The sequence below is a fragment of the Pteronotus mesoamericanus genome, unplaced genomic scaffold, assembly GCF_021234165.1.
Source record: "Pteronotus mesoamericanus isolate MK-2021 breed Mesoamerican mustached bat unplaced genomic scaffold, CSHL_Meso_final scaffold_118, whole genome shotgun sequence".
Taxonomy (NCBI): domain Eukaryota; kingdom Metazoa; phylum Chordata; class Mammalia; order Chiroptera; family Mormoopidae; genus Pteronotus; species Pteronotus mesoamericanus.
The window spans coordinates 248,712-256,907 of record NW_026555301.1 but is presented as its reverse complement, the minus strand read 5'-3'; positions in this window follow the sequence as shown (position 1 = coordinate 256,907).

Genomic DNA, 8,196 nt, shown 5'->3' with positions numbered 1-8,196 from the left:
TGAATTGGTGTTTTGGAATTCTTAGGGTATATTACCAGCAGTGGAATCACTGGGTAAAAAGGCAGTTCCATTTTTAACTTTTTGAGGAAATTCCATACTGTTTTCCACAGTGGCTGCACAAGTGTGCATTCTCATGAACAGTGCAGTAGGGTTCAGGTTCTCTTTTTCTCAACACCCCTGGCAGCAATTCTTGTTTGTTGATTTATTAATGATAGCCATTGTGACAGCAGTAAAGTAATATCTCATTGTATTTTTAATTTGCTTCTCTCTGATGACTAGTGATGTTGAACATCTTTTCATATGCCTGTGGACCATTTGTATATCTTTTTTGGAGAAGTGTCTAATTCAGGTCCTTTGCACATTTTTTAAGTTGGATTGTTTGTCTTCTTGGTGTTGAGGCCTATAATTTCTTTATATATTTTGGAGATTAGATCCTTGTCTGATTTGGCTAATGTGTTCTCCCATACAGTAAGTTCCATTTTCATTTTGGTGATCACATTGAATCTACAGATTGCTTTGGGGAGTATGGACATTTTAATGTTTTTAATTCTTCTAATCCATGAAAAGAGTATATGCTTCCATTTATTTGTGTCTTCCTGAATTTCTTTCTCCACAGTTCTATAGATTTCTGAGTATAGATCTTTTACCTCCTTTGGTAAATTTATTCCTAAGTACTTCATTTTTCTTGTTGCTATAGAAAATGGGATTTTTGTTTCCTAGTTTCTCTTTCTGGTAGCTCATTGTTGGTGTACAAAAATGCCATAGATTTCTGACATTGATTTTTTATCCCACTACTTTGCCATTTTCACTTATTGGGTCGAGTAGTTTTTAGTTGGAGACTATAGAGTTTTCTACATACACTACCTCATCTGTAAATAGTTTTACTTCCTCATTCCCAGTTTGTATAATTTTTATATCTTCTTCTTGTTTGATTGATGTGGTTAGAACTTCTAGTACTATGTGAGATAAGAATAGTAAAAGTGGGAGGAGAATCAAGATGGTGGAGGAGTGAGTGGAAGTCACACTGACCTCCTCCCAGGACTAACATGGAATTACAACTAAATTGTAGAGAAATCACCTGGAATAAACAACTGAACAAGAGCAAGAAAAAGAGGAGCCTTGTAAACTCAGACACAGAAGAATCAGCTTGAGCACAATCTAACTGGTAAGGAGTGTGGTACAGACCTGAGAAGGCAAGGGGGGCGTCAATGGGTGGCAGCACCAGAAAGATATTGAAATGGCTAGTTGGATCCCTCTGAGAAGATCAGGGTCTAAATCAAATGTGGGGATCTCTAGCCCACAGCACCAGAGCTCAAAATGTACAAAGAAAACAGCTAGCTGCAAAAAGTGGCAGGGTTGCTCTCTGCCAAAGACAGGTGGCTGGAGATGCAAAGGACTGTATAAAGGGCCTACACATAAATTTTTATTTGTCACTATGCACCCTAGTCTCTGGCAAAGGTGGAAGCAGAGTGGACTAGAGACACCTGAAGAGAGAGTGGGGAGGGAGTCTTTGGGGAGAGAACTGAGAGAGTGGCCGGCAAGAACTTGGTGCTGACTCATCCCCCATGTGGCAGCAGCCACCTTGCTCAGGAAGAGACCACTCCCCCTAAGCAGCACCAGCATCAAAGGACCCAATAGCCCCACCTCTAGGTGGGATTCCACCCTGTCCTGTGCTGTCCAGTCTGCCTGCTGAGTGCAGAGTGGCAGCCACAGACAATAGTTCCCTGGCTAAAGGGGGTGCAGAGAGGTCTGGTGACACTTGAGGAGAAACTGGGGGCAGAAGCTTTGGGAAGAGAATGAAGAAAGTAGCCAGCAAGATCCCAGTGCAGACTCCTCCACCATATGATAGCAGCATGACAGGACTTAATAACCAGGAGGGACTTCACCCTGTCCTGAACTGTCTAAGGTGGCCTGCTGAGTGCAGAATGAATAGATTAACAGCTGAAGGAGAAAGCCACAAACAGTAGATTCCTGGAAGTCTCAAACAGGCTGCCTAAGGTCAGACAGGGTCAACATTTGACATCAGTAGAGGCAGATCCATAAAGTAAAAATAGCAGTTTCCAACTATAGAAGTTCACATCACAAAGTCAGGAAATCAAGACAGAATCAGAAGCAAAAAAAAAAAAAAAAGAGTCTCACAAATAATGGGAAGACAAAGAAATATGCCCCACTCAAATGCAAAGGAGGAATCCCCAGAAAGAGAACTCAATGAAATAGAGGCAAGTAAATTATCAGATATTGAGTTCGAAACAACAGCTCTAAGGAAGCTCAGTGAGCTCAGTGAGCTCAGAAAGAATTATCCAAAACTACAAGGAAACTACAAGGAACTTACTTCAAACTATATCAGCATGAAAAATGACATAGAAACTATCAATTAGAGACAAGAGGACATGAAGAATACGATTTTTGAATTTAAGAACACAGTAGAAGCAATCAAAATCAGGCTAGATGAAGCTGAGGACCAAATCAGAGAGCTGGAGGACAAGGTAGAAAAAAGCTCCCAGAAAGAGCAGGGAAATGAAAATAGACTCAAAAAGAATGAAGAGATGTTGAGGGAAATGCAGGACTACTGGAAACATAATAATATCCCTATAACAGGAACACCAGAAGGAGAAGAGGATAAGAAGGGATAGAGAACTTGACTGAAAAAGTCATGATGGAAAGCTTCCCTAATTTGAGAAGAGAAAAAGTAACACAAGTGCAGGAAGCACAGAGGATCCCATTCAAGAAGGACCCAGTGAGGCCCACTCCAAGACACATCATCATTAAAATGGCAAATATAAAAGACCAGCAACACTGAAAGGAAAAGAAATCAACAGAGACAAGAGGGAAGGAGGGAGAGGGGGCGGGGACAAGGAAGGGAAGGGGAAAGTCAAGGAACATGTAGCAAGGACTCATGAACAAAACCAAAGGGGAAGAGCTGAGGGAGGGAAGAAGGGAGGGGGCAAGGGAAAGTGGTGGGGGGGTTGGCAGAGAAAAATGTATTTGAAAAAATAAATTAAAAAAAAAAAGACAAACAGAATCCTAAAGCAAGCAAGGGAGAAAGAGGTAGTAACATATAAGGGAGCCCCAATATGGCTAGCATCTGACTTCTCAACAGAAACACTGCAAACCAGAAGGGAATGGCAAGAAATGTTCCAAGTAATGAGAAGTAAAGGCCTGAAACCATGATGCTGTAACCAGCAAGGCTCTCAATTAAAATGGAAGATGAAATAAGGAGTTTCCCAGACAAAAGATGGCTGAAAGAATACACATCCATCCAACCAGCCCTTCAAAATATGCTAAAGAGACTGCTTTAAGATGAAGAAAAAGTATCTATGAATACACAGTTCCTTTCAGACTTGCCAATACTTGACAATACCAATATTTTTAATACTCATTAATCTGATTGTGACAATGATATTGTTTTAATTGTTCCTTTACTATTTGGTGAAACTAAATCTGTTTTAGTATATTTCTTGTCTAGTTCTATCATTTTTTAAAAAGGCTTTAAATGACTTTTTAGTATTCTTCATCCATTTATTGATTAAAGGTTTGTACAACTTTTTTCCCTAAAAAAAATAAAAACCTATTAACCATGTTTTAGATTCTATTCCTTGTCTTTTAATTTTTGTATATGTATATTACTGTATAGTTAAATGTTTAATATTATCATATGGTCAATATTTATAGCTTCTGTGTTGGAATATTTTACTTCAGGTGATGAAAAATATTAGTTCTATTTTCTCCTAAAACTCCTTAGATTCTTCATATTGATTTTTTAACTCACCTGAATATTTCTTGTATAATTTGTGAAATAGGGCTCTCTATTGCTTTTATTTCAAGTCATAGTGGTCCATGCACCTTATTTGTTGAATAAGCCTTATTTTACCCATTTATTTGAAATATCAATTTAATAATACATTCCATTGTTAGACAGTTATATACATTTGTTTATAGAATGTTCATTATATTTCATTGATCTACTTGACTATTTCTGTGCTGATGTCATGTTGGTTTAATTGCTGAGACTTTATAATGGCTTTACATTTTTTAAATATTTTATAATTAACTTTGACATTTAAAAATAAATAAAATCAATCTGCATTTAAGAAAGAAAGAAAGAAGGGACAAATGAAAGAAAGGAAGAGAGAGATGGAACTCCTACCTTTTGCGACATGGATGGAACTGGAGAATATTAAGGTATGTGAAATAATCCAGTTGATGAAAGGCAAACACTATATGACCTCACCTATAAGTGGACTCTATTCAACAAAATAACAAACAAAATAAACCACAGGCATCAAACATGGAGCAGACTGAAAGTGACCCGAGGTAATGGAAAAGAAAACAGTGGTGGAAAGAAGGGGAAGTGACTAGACACAGATGAGGTGTGAATGACCCATGGACATGGACAACAGAGTGAGAATTCACTATGGAAGTGGGGTTTAGGAATGGGATGTGTGGAGAGGGGTAAAGGGATAAAAATTGAAACAATTGTAATAGAATAAACATGATTTATAAATTTAAATAAATAAATAAATAGATAGATTTAAAAAATAAATAGCCTGACCCCCCCCCCCCGCCAACAAAAACGAATAGTGAAAGTGGACACACTTGTCTTGTTGCTGATCCTAGGTAAAAATTTTAGCTTTTGCCCATTGAATATGATGTTGGCTGTAGGAGTGTAGTATATAGCCTTTAATAATTTGGGGTATACTCCCTTTATTTCCACTTCACTCAGTGTTTTCATCATAAATGAGTGCTGGTATCTTAATAGGGATTGCGTTGAATCTATAAATTGCTTTTGGTAGTATGGACATTTTAAGGATATTAATTCTTCCAATCCATGTGCACGGTATATGCTTCCATTTATTTGTGTCTTCCTTATTTCTTTTTTCAATGTTGTATAGTTTTCTGCATACAGGTCTTTTGTGTCTTTGGTTAAATTTATCCCTAGGTACTTTATCTTTTTTCGTACTATATCGAATGGTATATTTTTCCTGATTTCTTCTTCTTCTATTGCATTGCTGGTGTACAAAAACGCCTTTGATTTCTGAATGTTGACTTTGTATCCTGCTGTTTTGCCAAATTCACTTATTAGGTTGAGGAGTTTTTTGGTAGAGTCTACAGGGTTCTCTATGTACACTATCATGTCATCTGCAAACAATGATAGTTTTACTTCCTCCTTTCCTATTTGGATGCCTTTTATCTCTTTCTCTTGTCTGACCGCTGTGGCTAGGACTTCCAATACGATGTTGAAAAGAAGCGGTGAGAGCGGACATCCTTGTCGTGTTCCCGATCTTAGTGGGAAAGCTTTCAGTTTTTGCCCGTTGAGTATGATATTGGCTGTAGGTTTTTCATATATGGCCTTTATTACGTTGAGGAATGCCCCATTGATTCCCATTTTGCTGAGTGTTTTGATCATAAATGGGTGCTGTACCTTGTCAAATGCTTTTTCTGCATCTATCGAGATGATCATGTGGTTTTTGTCTTTTCTTTGATTTATGTGGTGCATCACGTTTACTGATTTGCGTATATTGAACCATCCCTGCATCCCTGGGATGAATCCCACTTGATCGTGATGGTAATCTTTTGAATGTATTGCTGGATGCGGTTTGCCAATATTTTGTTGAGGATTTTAGCATCTATGTTCATCAGCGAAATTGGCCTGTAGTTTTCTTTCTTTGTAGGGTCTTTATCTGGTTTTGGGATCAGGGTGATGCTGGCCTCATAGAAGGAGTCTGGCAGTCTTCCCTCCTCTTGGATTTTTTGGAATAGTCTGAGAAGGACAGGGGTTAGCTCTTCCTTAAATGTTTTGTAAAATTCTCCTGGGAAACCGTCTGGCCCTGGACTTTTGTGTGCTGGGAGTTTCTTGATTACTGCTTCAATTTCCCCAACTGTTATCGGTCTGTTCAAGCTTTCTGTTTCTTCCTCCTGCTCGGCTTGACTCCAAGAAGACAAACGATCCAATCAAAAAATGGGCAAAGGACCTGGGCAGATGCTTTTCTAAGGAGGAGATACAGAGGGCCCAGAGGCATTTGAAAGGATGCTCTGCATCACTAGTCATTAGAGAAATGCAGATCAAAACCACCATGAGGTACCACCTCACACCGGTCAGAATGGCCATCATAAACAGATCCACAAACAACAGGTGCTGGCGAGGCTGTGGAGAAAAGGGAACTCTAGTCCACTGTTGGTGGGAATGCAGACTGGTGCAGCCACTATGAAAAGCAGTGTGGAATTTCCTCAGAAAGCTGAAAATGGAACTGCCTTTTGATCCAGCGATTCCCCTGCTGGGACTATACCCTGAGAACACCAAAACGCCAATACAAAAGAACCTATGCACCCCAATGTTCATAGCAGCACAATTGACAATAGCCAAGTGTTGGAAGCAACCTAAATGCCCATCAGTAGATGACTGGATCAAAAAATAATGGTACATATACACAATGAAATACTACGCAGCAGAAAGAAAAAAGAAGTACTAAACTTTGCGACAGCATGGATGGAACTGGAGAGCATCATGCTAAGCGAAATAAGCCAGGGGGCGAAAGACAAATACCATATGATCTCACCTATAAGCGGAACCTAACCAACAATGCAAAGAAGCAAGGCAAATATGACCAGCAACACTGAAAGGAAAAGAAATCAACAGAGACAAGAGGGAAGGGGGGGCAGGGAAAGGGAAGGGAAGGGGAAAGTCAAGGAACATATAGCAAGGACTCATGGACAAAACCAAAGGGGAAGAGCTGAGGGAGGGAAGGTGGGAGGGGGCAAGGGAAAGAGGGGGGGGAAAGCAGAGACAAATGTATTTAAAAAGTAAATAAATTAATTAAAAAAAAAATAAAAAAAAAATAAATGAGTGCTGGATTTTAAAAAAAAATTCTTTTTCAGAATCTATTGATATGGTCATGTTACTTTGTCCTTCATTTTAATTATGTGATGTATTATATTTATTGATTTGTGAATATTGTACCATTCTTGCATCCCTGGGATAAATCCCACTTGACAAATGTATTTTCTGTATTGCCAATACTTTTTGGAGAATATTATTATCTACATTCATCAAAGATATTGGCCTGTAATTTTCTTTCTTTGTAGTGTCTTTTCCTGGTTTGGAATTAGGGTCCTACTGGGCCCATAAAAAGAGATTTGGACCATTCCTTCTTCTTGACTTTTTGGGAGTTGTTTGGGAAAAATACAAATTAGTGTTTATTTGAAAGTTTGGTAAAATTAACTTGTTAAGCCATCCAGTTTAGGGCACTTGTTTACTGGGAGTATTATTATTATTATTTTCAATTTTGCTAGTTATTATTGGCTTACTCAGGTTTTCTGATTCTATTTAATTCAGTTTTGAAAGATTGTATGTTTCTAGAAATTGGTCCATTTCACTCAGGTTTTCCAGTTTCTTGGCATATAATTGTTCATAGTAATTTCGTATTGGTTTTTACTTGTCCTCTTTCATTTCTGATTTTATATATTTATGTCCTCTCTCTTTTACTCTTGATGAGTGTGGTAAAGGCTTGCCAATTTTATTGTTCCAAAGAACCAGTTCTTGAATTTATTGATCTTTGATTTTTTTTTTCTTAGTCTCTGGGTCATTTAATTCTGCTCTGAACTTGATTATTTCCTCCCTTCCACTCACTCTGGACATTGTTTATGGTTGTTCCTCTAATTCTGTTAGGTGTAGGCTTAGGTTGTTTATTTTAGATTTCTTTTTAAATTTTATTTATTTATTTATTTATTTATTTATTTATTTAAATACATTTGTCTCTGCCTCCCTCCCACCACTTTCCCTTGTCCCCTCCTTCCTTCCCTCCCTCAGCACTTCCCCTTTGGTTTTGTCCATGAGTCCTTGCTATATGTTCCTTGACTTGCCCCTTCCCTTCCCTTTCCATGCCCCCCCTTCCCTCTTGTCTCTGTTGATTTCTTTTCCTTTCAGTGTTGCTGGTCATATTTTATTTGCATCTTTGTATTGTTGTTTAGGTTCCACTTATAGGTGAGATCATATGGTATTTGTCTTTCGCCCCCAGCTTATTTCGCTTAGCATAATGCTCTCCAGTTCCATCCATGCTGCCGCAAAGTTTAGTAGTTCTTTTTTCCTTTCTGCTGCATAGTATTCCGTTGTGTATATGTACCATTATTTTTTGATCCAATCATCTACTGATGAGCATTTAGGTTGCTTCCAAGACTTGGCTATTGTAAATTGTGCTG